At 41.3% G+C, this 17,652-nt stretch overlaps 1 long non-coding RNA gene across 1 annotated transcript in view; it reads right to left on the reverse strand.

Annotated features, from left to right (window-relative positions):
- The window catches only part of LOC122460152, a 116,994-nt gene that overhangs the window by 22,796 nt on the left and 76,546 nt on the right, over positions 1-17,652 (reverse strand). The window contains exon 2 of the long non-coding RNA XR_006281256.1: positions 16,651-16,761. This is a non-coding gene — a long non-coding RNA (uncharacterized LOC122460152). The remainder of the gene's footprint in view (positions 1-16,650; positions 16,762-17,652) is intronic.

Here is a 17,652-nt window from a genome sequence, read left to right on the forward strand (position 1 = left end):
TAGAGACTAACAAATTTATTTGAGCATAAGCTTTCGTGAGCTACAGCTCACTTCATCAGATGCATTTGGTGGAAAATACAGAGGGGAGATTTATATACACACACAGAGAACATGAAACAATGGGTTTTATCATACACACTGTAAGGAGAGTGACCACTTAAGATGAGCCATCACCAGCAGCAGGGGAGGGAAAGGAGGAAAACCTTTCATGGTGACAAGCAAGGTACGCTATTTCCAGCAGTTAACAAGAACATCTGAGGAACAGTGGGGGGTGGGGTGGGGGGAAGAAATAACATGGGGAAATAGTTTTACTTTGTGTAATGACTCATCCATTCCCAGTCTCTATTCAAGCCTAAGTTAATTGTATCCAGTTTGCAAATTAATTCCAATTCAGCAGTCTCTCGTTGGAGTCTGTTTTTTAAGTTCTTTTGTTGAAGGATAGCCACCCTCAGGTCTGTAATCGAGTGACCTGAGAGACTGAAGTGTTCTCCAACTGGTTTTTGAATGTTATAATTCTTGACGTCTGATTTGTGTCCATTTATTCTTTTACGTAGAGACTGTCCAGTTTGACCAATGTACATGGCAGAGGGGCATTGCTGGCACATGATGGCATATATCACATTGGTAGATGCGCAGGTGAACGAGCCTCTGATAGTGTGGCTGATGTGATTAGGCCCTATGATGGTGTCCCCTGAATAGATATGTGGACAGGGTTGGCAACGGGCTTTGTTGCAAGGATAGGTTCCTGGGTTGGTGGTTCTGTTGTGTGGTGTGTGGTTGCTGGTGAGTATTTGCTTCAGATTGGGGGGCTGGCTGTAAGCAAGAACTGGCCTGTCTCCCAAGATCTGTGAGAGTGATGGGTCGTCCTTCAGAATAGGTTGTAGATCCTTGATGATGCGTTGGAGAAGTTTTAGTTGGGGGCTGAAGGTGATGGCTAGTGGCGTTCTTTTATTTTCTTTGTTGGGCCTGTCCTGTAGTAGGTGACTTCTGGGTACTCTTCTGGCTCTGTCAATCTGTTTCTTCACTTCAGCAGGTGGGTATTGTAGTTGTAGGAATGCATGATAGAGATCTTGTAGGTGTTTGTCTCTGTCTGAGGGGTTGGAGCAAATGCGGTTATATCGTAGAGCTTGGCTGTAGACAATGGATCGTGTGGTATGATCTGGATGAAAGCTAGAGGCATGTAGGTAGGAATAGCGGTCTGTAGGTTTCCGATATAGGGTGGTGTTAATGTGACCATCGCTTATTAGCACCGTAGTGTCCAGGAAGTGGATCTCTTGTGTGGACTGGTCCAGGCTGAGGTTGATGGTGGGATGGAAATTGTTGAAATCATGGTGGAATTCCTCAAGGGCTTCTTTTCCATGGGTCCAGATGATGAAGATGTCATCAATGTAGCGCAAGTAGAGTAGGGGCATTAGGAGACGAGAGCTGAGGAAGTGTTGTTCTAAGTCGGCCATAAAAATGTTGGCATACTGTGGGGCCATGCAGGTACCCATGGCAGTGCCGCTGATTTGAAGGTATATGTTGTCCCCAAATGTGAAATAGTTATGGGTGAGGAAAAAGTCACAAAGTTCAGCCACCAGGTTAGCTGTGACATTATCGGGGATACTGTTCCTGACGGCTTGTAGTCCATCTTTGTGTGGAATGTTGGTGTAGAGGGCTTCTACATCCATAGTGGCCAGGATGGTGTTTTTAGGAACGTCACCAATGGATTGTAGTTTCCTCAGGAAGTCAGTGGTGTCTCGAAGATAGCTGGGAGTGCTGGTAACGTAGGGCCTGAGGAGGGAGTCTACATAGCCAGACAATCCTGCTCTCAGGGTCCCAATGCCTGAGATGATGGGGCGTCCAGGATTTCCAGGTTTATGGATCTTGGGTAGCAGATAGAATACCCCAGGTCGGGGTTCTAGGGGTGTGTCTGTGCGGATTTGTTCTTGTGCTTTTTCAGGGAGTTTCTTGAGCAAATGCTGTCCTACTGTGATGACAAGTAGTCTTAGGGGAAACCTATCAGTTTAAAAAATTATATATTTTCCTAGATCCGAAGGATAGTAACCTTGCCACATGAAAGACTAAGAACTCACACAAACAGCTGATGTGCAAAATACTATGCTTATTTAATTTAATCTCAATAAATCACATTCAGAAGAAAACAGTAAACATATACCAGAACTAACCATTTACCTGTAAACCATGATAATCTATTTTTATTTAATTATTTCCACTACAATAACAAAAAAACCCTGATTTTAGGTGGGCACAAATCAGCTAAGCAATTTTACCCTTAGAAGTCTGATAACTGCAAAGCTAGTAAATATGCTCCTTTTTCAAGTGTTCATAGCAAAGCATTCAGTTTTATCTTTCTTTTAAAGCTTTTTCCAGAAAAAGAGAGAGGAAGATCTCCGAACATATAAACTTCTCCCACTTCACAGGGTGGAGAATTGCTTGTGGAAATGGCTAGTGCCATAACCACTTTTTTGTCCAGGATCAGTTTGTGTCTCAAATTCCTTTTCTGTCCCTCAAAGGATAATTCACCAGGGCTTTGGAGTGGAGCACGGAGCATCTCCGGAGCAGTGGAGTTGCAGCTTTTTGCCTGGAGCCGGAGCACAGCTTCCAAAGTCCTGTAATTCACGTTATGTTCGAAGCAGCATGCTCCCTGAGTTTGCTACTCTCCAACTCAAGATTGCCCCATTAATCCCTTAGCCCACTCCCTCGATCCTACACCCTCCCTTGCAGCATCTTTCACCCCATCTGTCATCTTTGTCTTCCAATCCTCAATCCATCACCTGTGTCTCCAATTACCACCCTACTTCCATCCTTTCCTTTCCTTCCAAACTTTCTCAAATGCACTGTCCACTCCTTCTCCCTTTGATCCATTACTATTTGGCTTTTGCATTTACTTCAGTGAAGCTTCCTTTACCAAGGGTACCAACTACAACTTCTTAGCCAAGTCTCAAGGCACAGTTTCATCCTTCATGATCTAGTTACTGCTTTCAATACACTTACCACTCCTTCCTCCTAAAAACTCTCTCCAACTTTGGCTTCAAAGACTCTATGGGACCAATGGATAGGCTCACCAGAGCAGCACCTAGCACATCTGAGTGGGGACCAAATTGATTTCTGCTCCCATCTTCCCTGAGACCACAGAGGCCTAATACTAACACAAAGCCAGAGTCTTGTCAGTGAAAAAAATAAGGTTTCATATGTACTCTTGTTTCAGAGACAAACTAGTTCAACTCTCTGGAGCCATAGATTTTTAAACCAGATCCCTTTCCTATACACAGCTTTTTCCTCCTTATGGGAGAATCATTGCTTACTGCACTCTGAGCTTCATTTGACAGTGACATGGTTCCTCACAACATATTGTAATTGAGAGGCTCACGTATTAAACTCTTACTGTAGGAGTAGCATTGTAACCTTCTCTCCACCAAACACTGGCTGGAGGCTTTGTACCCCAGCATGCACACACACTAAATATACTCCTAATTAAGTCCAAGTTCTCTAAAATGATTCAGTATTAATCAGCCGCAGAAGAATTGGCTTTGGTAAGAGGAGCCTTAAGATTGGAATGAATTACAAAATGCACAGATCCCTGGATTGATACCAAACATTATTTCAGCAAAGCTATAAGCCTGTTTTGAGTCAGTGTAAATCTTTTCCCACTACTATAAACGGTCTCAGAAGTTACATGGGTGTGTGTCAGCTCTGCCTTGTGTTCAGATGTCTATATACTGATAGAGCTCAAAAAGTAATTTTAAAAGGGGAATCCTCTTCCACTGAGATATTTTTAGTGGGGTCCTTCAGGGATCTGTTCTTGACCCAGTGCTATTCAATACCTATCTGAAAGAAAATATAAAATCATTGCTCATAAAGTTTGCAATTGCACATGACACACAAGTTACTATGGATCACATGGTAAGCTGAGCTCACTTGAACAAATTGCATTTTAATACATCTAAATGCAAGGTCTAAGAACCAAAAATGTAGGGCACATTTATAAGATGAGGGAATCAATGAAGCATTTTGGAAAGCAATGACTCAGAAAAGGACTTTGGCATCCTGCTGTATAATCAACTATACATGATTTCCCAGTGTGATGCAGTGGCTAAGAAAGTAAATCTATAAGCAAAAGAATATCAGGTAGAAATAGGGAGAGGTATACAGCTTTCGTGAGACCATTACTAGAATAATGTTACCATTTCTGGAGTCTACCTTTTAAAAATGATGTTGATAAATTGGAAAGGATTCAGAAAAGAGCTACAAGAATGTTTTGAAGTCTGGAAAACTTGCCCTACAATGAGAGACGAAAGAAGCTCAATCTATTCTGTTTATGCAAGAGAAAAAGAGGTGACTTGACCATGGTCCACAAGTACCTACGGGGAGAGAATATTATTGATAGTTGATGGCTCTTTAATCTAGCAGACAAAGGCATAACAAGATCCAATGGCTGTAAAATGAAGCTAGATAAATTCAAACTAGAAATAAGATGCAATGTTTTAACAGTGAGGATAACTCATCATTGGAACAATTTACCTAAGGATGAGGTAGATTCTCTGTTACTTGAAGTCTTTAAATAAAGATTGGCTATCTTCCTAAATTATACACAATAGCTCAAAACAGAAATTAAGGGCTTGTTGCAAGAACTACTTGGTGAATTCTGTAGCCTGTGTTATGCAGGAACTCAAATTAGACAATTATAAAACAGTCCTTTCTGGCCTTAAAATCTTTGAATCAATACAACCAATCTCTGCTGCAATGTGAGAAGAAATTATTTAATCCCACATGCTTCTCCAGGCTGAGCACAGGAAATACAGGCTCACAAATAAAAATGCCATTAGGAAACAGACAGAAGGCAGCAAGTTAGGGAAAAGCAACAGCAGCAATAACAGGGAGGAATCTAGGGATGAGTGCCAGGCCTGCCTACTTTCTCTGTGATTTCCCCACTAGATCCTAGAGCTGTTACCCAGGCGGCCCCATGAAACCCTCAACAACTTCTTCCTCAGACCTTCTAGGTCAGAATGTTCAAGCCACCTGCCCCCTTGATGATAATGTTGAAGATGATGAAGAAGAAGATTAGCAGCAACCACCACCAGCACTGGTCACTCTCTCACCACTGCAGTCATCATGGTGTCCGAGCCAGTATTTGCTTCAGTTCCAGACCATCAGCAGATTCCTTCAATGACTATTGATTTTTTGCCTCATCTTGTACTTGTCATTATACTACCTATCATTGTCACCCATCTGCACTGCCTCATCAAGCCTTTCATTTGTCTGATCCTTATGCTCCCCTTTCCTTTCTTCCCTCTTCCTGTACCCTCCCATTATTCCTTTCCTCCACCTCTGTCTGGTTTCACCCTTCCAATCTCCTCTGTCCTCATTTAGGACCCCATCCTGCAAGTACTTAAGCACAACTTTATTCCCATTAGTAGGCCCATTGACTTCTCCTGAGTAGATCTCATGGATCTGGCCTAAATTTACAAATTAAGGCCCTGATCGTGCAAAAAGCTCCATGAGAGTAGCTCCCTATGCCTTCAAGGAGCTCCACTGACTTCAGTGAGGCTCCATACAGGGGTGTGCCTATACTGAGTTTGCAGGACTGGGACCTACACAAGCTAAAAAAACACCACAAATGAAATTAAAATTAATGAAAAAAACATAGACTATAGGATAGAGCAAAAGCAACAGGCCCGGGCTATATATCAAAAGGGGAAAAAAGCCAAGGCTACACAAATTTGAAAATAGGCTTGGGTTTCAAAATAAGAGATAAGCAAGAAAGAAAACAAGCTTTAATAAATAGGCAAGAGTTAAAAATAATCCAAAAATAGAAAGCAGGAATTGATCAAATTAAAGTAAAATAGTTAATAATAAAGAACCAAGTATTAGTGACAGTATCGCAAATAGCGCTATTTAACAGAATTAAGGGCTCAATCCTGCAAAGACTTACACACATGAGCAACTTGTTACAGTTGAATAGTCCCGCTGAGGTAAATAGGGCTACTCTTTGAGTACTCTCATAAAGAACCAACCTTCCACACAAACTTCCTCGTGGCTGGACTTTACTTTTCAAATTTGTTAGTCTCTAAGGTGCCACAAGTACTCCTTTTCTTCTTTGAGTAAAGTTAAGCATACGCATAAGAGTTTGCAGGATGCAGGCCTTAGACTGTGAGCTCTTCAAGGCAAGCAAGCAATGTTTTGCTGGCACCATAATTAATAGTGAAACAAAAATGAGTAGTAAATACATTTTACAAGGCTAGTGTATGAGAAGGTAACTGTCAGGTATGAGGAGGTTGGCTAGAAAATGTGTGCGCACATATCATATAGTCTTATGAAGTGTTATCAGAAGAAAATCCTTTCTACATTAGAAAGGTTGAGATTTCAATTTTCTTTTACAATTGATGTGTATTTGTATTTGGTTTCTGACTTCTTACGGGACACATTCATGAATCTCTCTAATCAGACCATAGCCTAACACTTCTTGGGACAACTTTGCATGAGCTGTTGTAGTCTTTCATAGAGATTTCTCAATATTGATCAAATTCAAAACAGAATGTTGTGCTCAGAATTTTTTCCTGGACAATATAATTACTGTACATCCCAGCATGTTTGTAAGTGGCACTCACAAATTAGCTTCTATAGTATGAGTGTCAAGTGATCCACACTAAAGAAGAGAGATTGGACATCTGGGTTATGCCGAACTCCAATTAGAATGTCTGTGTGTGTGTGAAAGATAATGGTATCAGCCATTTGCATCCATGTGTTTGAAATCCATAGAGCATCTTTCTGCAATTAGAAGACTAGTGGCCGGTTTCTAGTAATCTGGGAAAACAGGATACTTGATACAAATTATGACAAGACACAGCTTATAGTGTGGCTTCTGTTCACCTACACTGATAATGGAGGTTGTTAATCGCACCCCTGCACCACAAACAGAAAGTCACCCCCTTCCCCGGGCAAGGGCAAACCCCTGAGGGTTTTTGCTTCTCCATAGCAGCCTCGCTGGAGAAGGCTCCTGGGGAACATGCTGTGTGAGTGCATTCTTCAACTGTCCTGTCCATATTTCCCCCTCTCTCACCAGTGCTACTCAGTTTAGAGGCTGCATTGGCTGGAGGCTAGCCTCTAGCAGCTCAGAGGTTGTTGGTGCGCTGTGCCACTGCAACCCCTACCCAGACTGACTTTCCATCACCAGACCCATTGGCATCTATCACCATGCCCTACAGCTGAATTATAAGGCCTTTGCCTCCAAGTTCTCCATTTGCATCCTTTGTTCTCCACAATATAACCACCATTAGAATCCTGCTTGTGCATTTTTTCTGCAGACTGAATTCACATGGGTTTCAATGGGAGCTTTGACAGCGCAGACAGGATCTGGTCTAAAGTTAATGATTTGGCTACATATTTCCAAGTCATATTTGGACATTAGCATATTTTCCCCTTTATGTTCAATGCCCAGTATTCAATGGGAGTTCCTTATGTACATCATGAAGAGAGCATATACTCTGCATGGCCATTCATTCCATCTGAATTGTTATGGTTATATTACAGTTGCACGCACAATGTTTTAGGGGCTGCACATCCACATATCCCAATCCATTCCCACAGTTGTGTAAATGCAACAGTGCACTTAGGTAGGCAGGGTTATCCTTTAAATTAAGGCTTTGTTCTCTTCACTTTCCTAACAAGGCAAAAATTAAAGTCAGGTACATAGCAACTTTTCCTTATATTGCTTATGAAAATAGCTCGGGTTCCATCTGTTTCTTCAAAAGTGTTTTGGGAAAAGCACCGACTGGCAACCTCACTCTGTTCCACCACTTCAGCCTATCAGCCAGCTCGAATCACACAGGGCTAGACTGTGCCCACTCATGTCTGCGTGCATCAAGTCAGGGAGAGGCATAAGGAACCTCCCGTTTTGCATCCTGTGATAGCACCAGGTAGCAATGCAAATTTTGTCTTTCCCTGACTGCCCACAGCAGCACTAGAGCTTTCTACAGTGGGTGAAAAGATGTGGAAAGCCCTGCTCCATTCAAATTGTCTAGCAGAGCTGGTATCTTGCAAAGGAACACTGCCAGCAGTCTCACAGCCCTTGTGCTCCAGGTGCCATTCAGCCTGCCTAAGGCACAAAGCTTCCTGGAGTTCCCACTATGGTACTGTGCCTTTTTTACCCCTCCCCACCCCTCTACCACAGGCTGTGTCTTCAAGGCATTAATTAGCCCACAGCATGATGAGTCAGAACATAGAGGTCAGCATGTTGTAAAAGCAGTATAAAAGAATGCCAAAAAACTTGATCTTTGATTTAACCTTTAATTACAAATATTTGTATGCATACATTTTCTCTCATTGAATTTTTACTTTTAATTTGGCCAAGATACAGCAAACTAATTTGCTTACTTAAAGTGAAGCATTAAAAATCAAAACAAGAAAAGCATATGGGTGCTCTTAGGGCAACATGTCCTTGGCCTGGAATCACAGGACATAAAGAGAAATTATGTATCATCTTTAAAAGACAATAACTTATCAGTAGAGGTGACAATAACTACAACTCAACTGATAGGTCCACAGAGACCAGTATAGATAAGGGAAGAGTAATATGAAGGACAGAGGGCATTAAAAATACTATTAACCTAAATAGAGAAATCTGATTGAGGCATTTGATAATAGGAGAGGGAGCCAGGAATTCCTGAGTTCCAAGACCAGCTTTGAAATTAACTCCTTGTATGGGTTTGACAAAGTCACAAACTCTCTGTTGATGTTAGGGTTTTATACAGTCACCCATCACCAAAGATTCAAACCTTCAAACACACCTTCCAGGGGCGGCGTGTGGTCCTTTACCACCTAAGGTAAGCATATGGGCCTGTGGTGCTCATGCTCCAGGAATATTCAGGGGGCCTGGCTCCACCAATGTTCGGGGCTGGGTCTCTCCCCCAGCCTCGCCTGCCTTCCTTGGAGCATCTCCCAGCCCCGCCTGCCACCCTTGGGCAATTTAAAAGGACCCAGGGGGGCCTGGCTGCCACCACCACTGGCAGCGCAGCAGAACTAAGGCAGCTTCCTGCCCACCCTCGCTCCACACCACTCCCAGAAGTGGCCAGAACACCCCTACAGCCTGTTGGGGGAGGGGGTGTTTCCACATGCTGCCCCCGCCCCAAGTGCCGATTCCGCAGCTCCTATTGGCTGGGAACTGTGGCCAATGGGAGCTGCGGGGACAGTACCTGCAGGCAGCGGTGCACAGCAATCCCCTGCCCCCCCCACCTAGGAGGTGCTGCCAGAGGGGTGTGTGGGTCACTTTTGAGAGCCACCTAAGGTAAGCACTACATCCCTCATCCTCTCCTGCACCCTGCCCCAGCCCAGAGCCTGCACCCCAAACCCAAACTCCCTCCCAGAGCCTGCACCCCACACCCCCTCCTGCACCCCAGCCCAGAGCCCGCACCCAAACTCCCTCCCAGAGCCCTCATCCAATCCCATCCCAATCCCCTGCCCCAGCCCAGAGCCCACACCCCAAGCTCCCTCCTGCACCCAAACTCCCTCACAGAGCCTTAGGCAGGTGTGTGTGTGGGGGAGGACTTGGACCCATTCTGGGCACCACCAAAAATTACACAAACCTGCTGCCCCTGCCACCTTCCACATAGCAATAGCAAAGTCCCTTGTGGGTTTCTGGGCGTCTCTGACATTTCTCCTTTTGAGGGTAAAAACTCTACTTGAGATAGGAAGATGCTGCTGCTGCAGCTACTGCTTTTAAGATTTGTAAGGTTTTATTAGGTAGAAGAGGGAGTCAGAGGGACCCTACTTTTCTTTGGGGATAACCCCACTCTTAAGCCTCACAGCAGGGATGTTTGAAGGATTCATTCACATTTGTAAATCACTATGCATTTGGAAAACACTGTAGTATTTTTCAAAACTAAACAGCAAAGGCAGAAGATTGGGAAAGTCCTAAAAAGAAACAAGCAAAACAAGATAAGAACAATCATTTAAATATAATAAACAAGGAATTGGAAATTAGAGACGAGATCAGTCAGCATAGTGAATTTTACAAATATGTATAGAATAGGCAAAGGCAAAAGAATCCATTGGTTTATTTCAAAGTTATCTCAGAGAAGATAAAATCAGGAGTAAAACTACCTCTGCTGTTTCTTTATATTGTTTGCTTTTTAGGACAGGGACTGTATTCCAGTGTTAGGAAAGTACATGAATATATTTAGATAATGATAATAATAATACACCTAGAATGTGGTGATCTACCAAAGCCGGGGATCAATATTTTTAAGCGATGACCATCAAATAACAGGATTGATTCTGAAAACTTAGATTTTCTTAAAGTAGACATAACTTCAGGTCTGGTAACATGCATGCAGGAACATTAAAAATGTGAAGGGAAATAATGCGCTAACTGATATTTTAAAAAGTTGTCATGTTTTGAGAGTGATTCCCTATGTCTGGAAAACAGCAAACATAAGAAAGGTAAGATACAGAATTGATGGAAAAAACTTTTTGAAATCTGAAATTTTTTGACCAGCTCTAGTCAGGTATTGGACCAGAAAACTAGAAATCACAGTGTAACATCTGTTCTTCAGAAAATCTTGGAAACGATCCAAAAGGCACCCTGGACATGAAAACACGCACACACGCGCGCACACACACACAATAATATGGTGAATACCTCCAATACCCAAGGTAAAGCAGGGAAGTTTCTAGCACCTATGATCACATCTCTAACATCTTTGTTCCTAGTTTCTCAATTCAGTCTCTAGCCTGTGTAACTTTGACCTGTAATGCTCCAGTCCAGTCCTTTATTGATGGACTGAACAAAGCTCCACTGGTCAACAGTCTCCAGATAGGTGCAAGGGCATGCTCAACATGGCTCTCTTTGCAAGATCAATTGGCTCAACATGCAATTTCCCCAAATCTTTCATTCAGCAAATTAATTTCCCAATTCCATAGAGAGGAGATCATGATAAACTGAGGGATTGTCTACTGTGACAGGATCGGGCCAGATGGCTACAGGAGAGTAATAGAAGGCAGATATATTAGCCCCAGGTTCAGTAGGTCCCTTTTCCCTGGGTAAGGTAACAGGGAAGGTTCCAGAACAATCAGGAACCTTCTGGAGACAATTAAGACAGACAGGCTGATTAGAATACCTGCAGCCAATCAAGAAGCTGCTAGAATCAATTAAGGCAGGCTAATCAGGGCACCTGGGTTTAAAAAGGAGCTCACTTCAGTTTGTGGTACGAGTGTGAGGAGCTGGGAGCAAGAGGTACTAGGAGCTGAGAGTGAGAACGTGGATTGTTGGAGGACTGAGGAGTACAAGCATCATCAGACACCAGGAGAAAGGTCCTATGGTGAGGATAAAGAAGGTGTTGGGAGGAGGCCATAGGGAAGTAGCCCAGGGAGTTGTAGCTGTTGCATAGCTGTTCCAGGAGGCACTCTAGACAGCTGCATTTCACAGGGCCCTGGGCTGGAACCCGGAGTAGAGGGCGGGCCCAGGTTCCCCCCAAACCTCCCAGCTCCTGGTCAGACACAGAAGGAGTTGACCTGGGTTCACGAAAACAGCCAAACTGAGGGTTGCCGTGAAGCTCCAAGGCGAGCAAATCCGCCAATAAGCGCAAGACCCACCAAGATAGAGGAGGAACTTTGTCACACTACACATTGCTTTAGTCCGCACCAGAGGGGTGTAAATTTTAGCTTACACTAGTGTATCACACACTTAACTGGCCCATATGGACCTTGCTGGTGCACACTAAAAATTCCCTACTCTGTGAATATAGTCCTGTTTCAAAAACAACTCTGTTAGTGAGCACTAGGGAACTTTAGTGAAAGCCAGAAGGGGCTATGTGGGCCAATTAGCGTGCAACATGCTAATACAGACTAAAATTTACACTGATCTGGTGCAGACTAAAGCACCCTCACTTGCAGGAGTACTTTGAAGAGTTTATTGCCAGGGTGTCTGAGAGAGTTTCAGTGGATGTTATGGGCTGAATTCTGCCTTCAAACATGGGTGTACTCATTGCAGATTCCACTGATTTTAGTGGGATTTATGTACAAACATCTGATGGAAAAACTTGGTCTTATATATTTAAATTTTTCAAGAGTATTTGATAAAATTCCACAACAGAAATTAGTGAGTAAAATAGGGACTAGAAATATAAGAAGGTTATATGAGATTAAGAGTAGAAGTACCCCATAGGTCAATTTTGGGATCCCTGTTAATTTATGTCCTGTTACAATAAATTAGTAAATAAGGACCAGATTTGGTGAATCCACTCGAGTAATCTCATTTAAGTCAATAGGACAATTCACTGGAGTGAGGATTACTTATGTGAACAAGGACCCTTGCAAAACATTTTAACCCAGAGCCAATATTGAGGAATAATGTAACCATCCTTTGGAGAATTTGTTCTGTTTAGGTGCCTGAACTGGCAAATACCAAAAGGAGTCAAAAGCATAAAAATATAATTACATTAGGAGAAAGGTAGTGAGTTAAAGATGATTATTCTGTATTTTGTATATTCAATACAATAGCCATCCAGCACATTGCTCATGAAAGGTATTTGGGATTACTATAGGAAAAAAGGTTGAAATCATCAGCTCAGTGAGTAGTTCAAATAAAAAAGGCAAGGTAGATATTAGATTGTATTGGCACATGTATGATATGGAGGGGAAAGGGTGATATTTTCACTGGTAGAATTCATTTGTATTACACTCTGCTTAGAGAGCTGGTTAGAGATCTGGACCCAGATTCAAAAGGGTATTTAAGTGTCTAAAGATGCAGATATGCACTTAGTGGGATTTACAAAAAGCACCTAAGTGAGGTAGCTGCCAAAATACCTGTGTAAATTTGGCTCTTAGTTACAATAGAATATTGTTGCCTTGCAGTATTAGGTATATAAGAACATACTGGACTAGATGGGCCATTGTTCTGACCCAGAATCCTATCTCCAACAGTGGCCAGTACCTGAGCTTCAGGAAGAGTGTATAGAACAGAGTAATTTTGGAGACACCCACTCCTGTCTTCCCCTCCCAGCCTCTTACAGCCAGAGATTTAGGATCATAAGAAGCATAGATTCTATCCCTGACCATTTTGGCTAATAGCCATTGATGGATCGATCCTCCGTGAACTTATCTAGTTTGTTTTGAGCCCAGTTTTACTTTTGACCATCACAACATCCCATGACAATGAGTTCCATAGGTTAATTGTGGGTTGTATGAAAAAGTATTTCCTCTTGTTTGTATTAAAGCTTCTGCCTATTAATTTCATCTGCTGACTCCTGGTTTTTGTATTGTGGGAAAGTATAAATAACACTTCTGTATTCACTTTTCCCACACCGCTCATGATTTTATATATCTCTCTCATAGCCCCCATTAATCATCTCTTTTCTGAGCTGACCAGCCCTAATTGTTTTAGTCTTTCCTTGTGTAGCAGCAGTTCCATACCCTTGATCATCATTGTTGCCTTCCTTGAAACTTTTCCAATTCAACTCTATACACTTTGAGTGAGCCAATCAGAACTGGACACAGTATTCAAGGTGTGGGTGCGCCATGGATTTATATAGTCCCATTGTGATGCTGGCAGACCAGGTGCCAGCTCATGCCAGAGCCCCATACCAATTCATTTGAGAATTAGTATAGATCAAAGTGATTGGTAAATGTATGAGAGTGTAGTTGGTGTTTAAACTTCATGAAAACTGATGAGGTGTTACTTGCATTGTTTTCATGTATCTGTATCCTGTTACAATGCAGTAGCAAACATTTACATTGTGTAAACCCCTGTAATTAAATAACCCATCAAATGAGAAAAACCTTGTGGAATGCAGATGAAGAACTTTAGCAGAAAAGTCCTGATTTCAAAGTAAGTGATCATTGTGCGTGATGATCAGAGGTCAAAGACTCAAAAAATGCATTCCTCACTCTGTCATCAAAGGATAAGACCATGTACTGACACCCAACAGGAGTGGAATAACTGAATGAGAAGATGGAGATCCCCAGAGTTATTTGGGTAGCCCTGAGAGACTTTTGGGAGACTGGCAGATTACTACATCTATGCTACCATTTGGAATTATAGACTGTGACTCACATGTACATATAATTTGCCTGCTTTAACCCCTCAATAACTCTCATATCACAAAGTCCAGTTTGTCTGGGTGGCAAGATAGACTGGAGAAGCTAAGAGGACTGTCTGTGACTCCATGGTAAGACTGGTATAGTGATCCAAGAGTTCACATTTGTTACTGGTTTGGTGAAATCTAATTATAGAATGTACCACCAGTTTGGGGTGTCTGCCCTGTTTTCTGACAGTCTGCCCTGAGGTGGACACTCATGGTCATGTGAGCCACTTCAGACAACATGAAACGATTATAATATTTTCTCTCTCTTTCTTAATAGTTCCTAACATTTTGTCAGCCTTTTTGACTGCTGCTGGACATTGAGCTGACATTTTCAAAGAACTACCCACAATGACTCCAAGATCTTTCTTGAATCATAACAGCTAATTTAGAACCCATCATTATATATGTATAGTTAGGATTATTTTTTCAATGTGCATTACTTCCCATTTATCAACATTGAATTTCATCTGCCATTTGTTGCCCAGTCACCCAGTTTTGTGAGATCCTCCTGTAATTCTTTGCAGTCAGCTTTGGACTTAACGGTCTTGAATAATTTTGTATTATCTGCAAACTATGCCACTTCAGTGTTCACTCAGTTTTCCAGACAATTAATGAATATGCTGAACAGCACAGGTCCCAGTACAGCTATTTACTGTTATTTACCTCTCCATTGTGAAAACTGACCATTTATTCTTCCCCTTTGTTTCCTATCTTTTAACCAGTTACTGATCCATGAGAGAACCTTCCCTGTTATCCCATGACTACTTAGTTTCCTTAAGAGCCTTTGATGACAGACTTTGACAAAAACTTTCTGAAAATCCAAAAATCACCCTCAAAGAATTCTAATAGATTGGTGAGGCATGACTTCCCTTTACAAAAGCAGCGTTGGCACTTCCCCAACATATCAGCCACATAAATGAACAGAATAATTCTCTTCTTTACTATAGTTTCTACCAATTTGCCCAGTACTGAAGTTAGGCTCACCTTTTTTAAAAAATTGGTATTAGTTTAGCTACCTTCCAGTCATCTGGTACAAAGACTTGTTTCAGCAATAGGTTATATACCAGAGTTAGTAGTTCTGCAATTCCATTTTTGAGTTCCTTCAGAACTCCTGGATGAATACCATCTAGTCCTGGTGAGTTATTATTGTTTAATATACCATTTTGTTCTAAAACCTCCTCTGTTGACACACCAATGTAGGACAGTATGTCAGATGAATCATAAAAAAGACTAGCTCTGACGGAGGTATCTCCCCCACATCGTTTGCAATAAAGATCAATGCAAGGAATTCATTTAGAATCTCTGTAATAGTCTTGTCTTCCTTCAGTGCTTCTTTAGCACCTTTGTCTTCTAGGAGCCCCACTGGTTGTTTAGCAGGGTTCCTGCTTCTGATGTACTTAAAATTCTTACTATTAGGTTTTTGCATCTTTAGCAAGTAGCTTCTCAAATTCTTTCTTGGCCTTCCTAGTCATACTTTTACACTTAACCTGCCAGAGTTTTTGCTCTTTCCTATTATACTTATTAGGTTTTGACTTCCACATTTTAAAGGATGCCTTTTTGCCTCTAATAGCCTCCATTACTCTGCTGTTTAGCTATGATGTCATTCTTTTGTCAAATAGATTAACCAACATGCCATCATGTTTTAAAATTGAGTCCTAAGGAAAAGTTACAGGTGTTTGGATTTATTCTTATTGGAGAGCAGGGAGATCACTAAATTACCTTGTGGTACCCTAATTTAAAATTTTCAAAGTTATCAAAACTGACAAAAGTGATTATGATAAATTGTTCAGGTGGATGAAATATGCAAAAACTATCAAAGTGTAAGAAAATGAGCTCTAGCTAGGACACATCAATGGAAATATGTCACACCAAAGGATAACATACGAACAAATGTATGTGTAAGTTACCAGAAGGAGCATGCAAAGAAAAATCTGCCTAAGTAAGAGAAAGAAGTGATTAAAGACTATTGTGAAAAACAAAAAGGTAGATCAGCCAAAAAGTATGCAGCCATGACAATGCAAATGGCCTTTCTCTTCCTGAACCAGATACCCAAAAGCCTGTACCAAGCCATTACCTTGCATCCTTTTAACTGGATCACTAGTGCTATGCAAATGGAAATCCAACCACTTTGTTCTCTTCACTTGCCCTGACCCCAACTCTTGGATTCCATATAATTAATTGAATTGAATTAATCCCTCTTTATAGCAGGATCTGAAATATTGCCCATTGGGGATTACTTTGGCTTTTCCTCTCTCATTGTAAGATTAGCTACCATGTCTTTACAGAAGACTCATGACAAAAAAAGCTATAAAAATTACAAAAGCAAGTGAATGAATTCCTGGACTGGCAGATTTGTGTGCAGACAACTGTACCATGACTTATTGTCATTAACTGCACTGATGTCACAGGCAGTTGTAAAATCTCTTCAGTTTCAGAGGCAAAATGCTTTTGTCAATCAGAGTACATGTATTAATGCCAAAGTATTGAATGAAATTACTTCTTTAGATCTACAAACAGTTCTGCTCAATTAAAAACATTACTATATTTTAAAATGTGTTGAAACATATACTTTGGGGGTTTCAGCTTGCAGGTTCAATGTGATCTTTGCTCCTTACTTCCCATGCATTGTTGATTATAATATGCATTTTGTATCACTGAAAGCTTGAATAAAAACATTTCCCTAAAAACAAAGAGAGAAAAATACCATGTTATTTCTTCAGCACTTCACAATCCGCTCATTCTCTTTGGGAAATCCTCTTCATTATTATGCAGCACAAATCCTATATAGCATGCAAACCCAAGCCTGTAACCCTTGTATCAAAAGGAACATAAACACTTAGACCTGAACTCAAGTTTGTTTTGGTTTTTGATTGTGGAATCACGTCTGTGAACGCAATACAGTTATATCATTGTTCCCACACCAAAACTGTATTACGGTAAGGTTGAGGTTGCAGGCACATATCAGTGGTTTGTCTTTAAAACCATTATACTTAAAGACTAAAAACAAAAACCTACCAAGCTCAGAAAATTCAGAGATAGGTTAACCTTACAAGAAAACCAAACTCTCTCCTAAAAAGCCTCACACACCACACAACAGAACCAATAACCCAGGAACATATTGTTGGATCATATTACAGAAGTTCTGTATTAAAATCACAAATGAATTTGATTCTCCATAGTTTAAATTCCAGGGTATTACTAATTAAGAGGTCTCTTGGTTTTTGGTACTGTTTCTCTTCCTCTCTATGTGAAACTTGCAAGCTGCTAATTGTATAAGTACATCCTAAGATAGTCTGTTCTCAAAGCAATTCTTTGTAACAACAACTACTCACACAGAGAGAGACTCGAAGCAATACTCTGTAACAACAGAAACAGCACCTAGAGACTCCCCACCCTTTTGTTGTATTCATCTCGCTTTGTTAACAATTGTGATTAAAATAGAGATAGAGGATGTATATGGATGGATGCTTGGTGTGGATAATAATAAATGATCAGGGATATGCCAGCCTAAGAATCCAGTATCCATCATCTGAAGAAGGTGTCAAGTGAAAATAACTAGAGGACCCCCGGA

This window comes from Dermochelys coriacea, chromosome 5 (assembly GCF_009764565.3).
Source record: "Dermochelys coriacea isolate rDerCor1 chromosome 5, rDerCor1.pri.v4, whole genome shotgun sequence".
Lineage (NCBI taxonomy): Eukaryota > Metazoa > Chordata > Testudines > Dermochelyidae > Dermochelys > Dermochelys coriacea.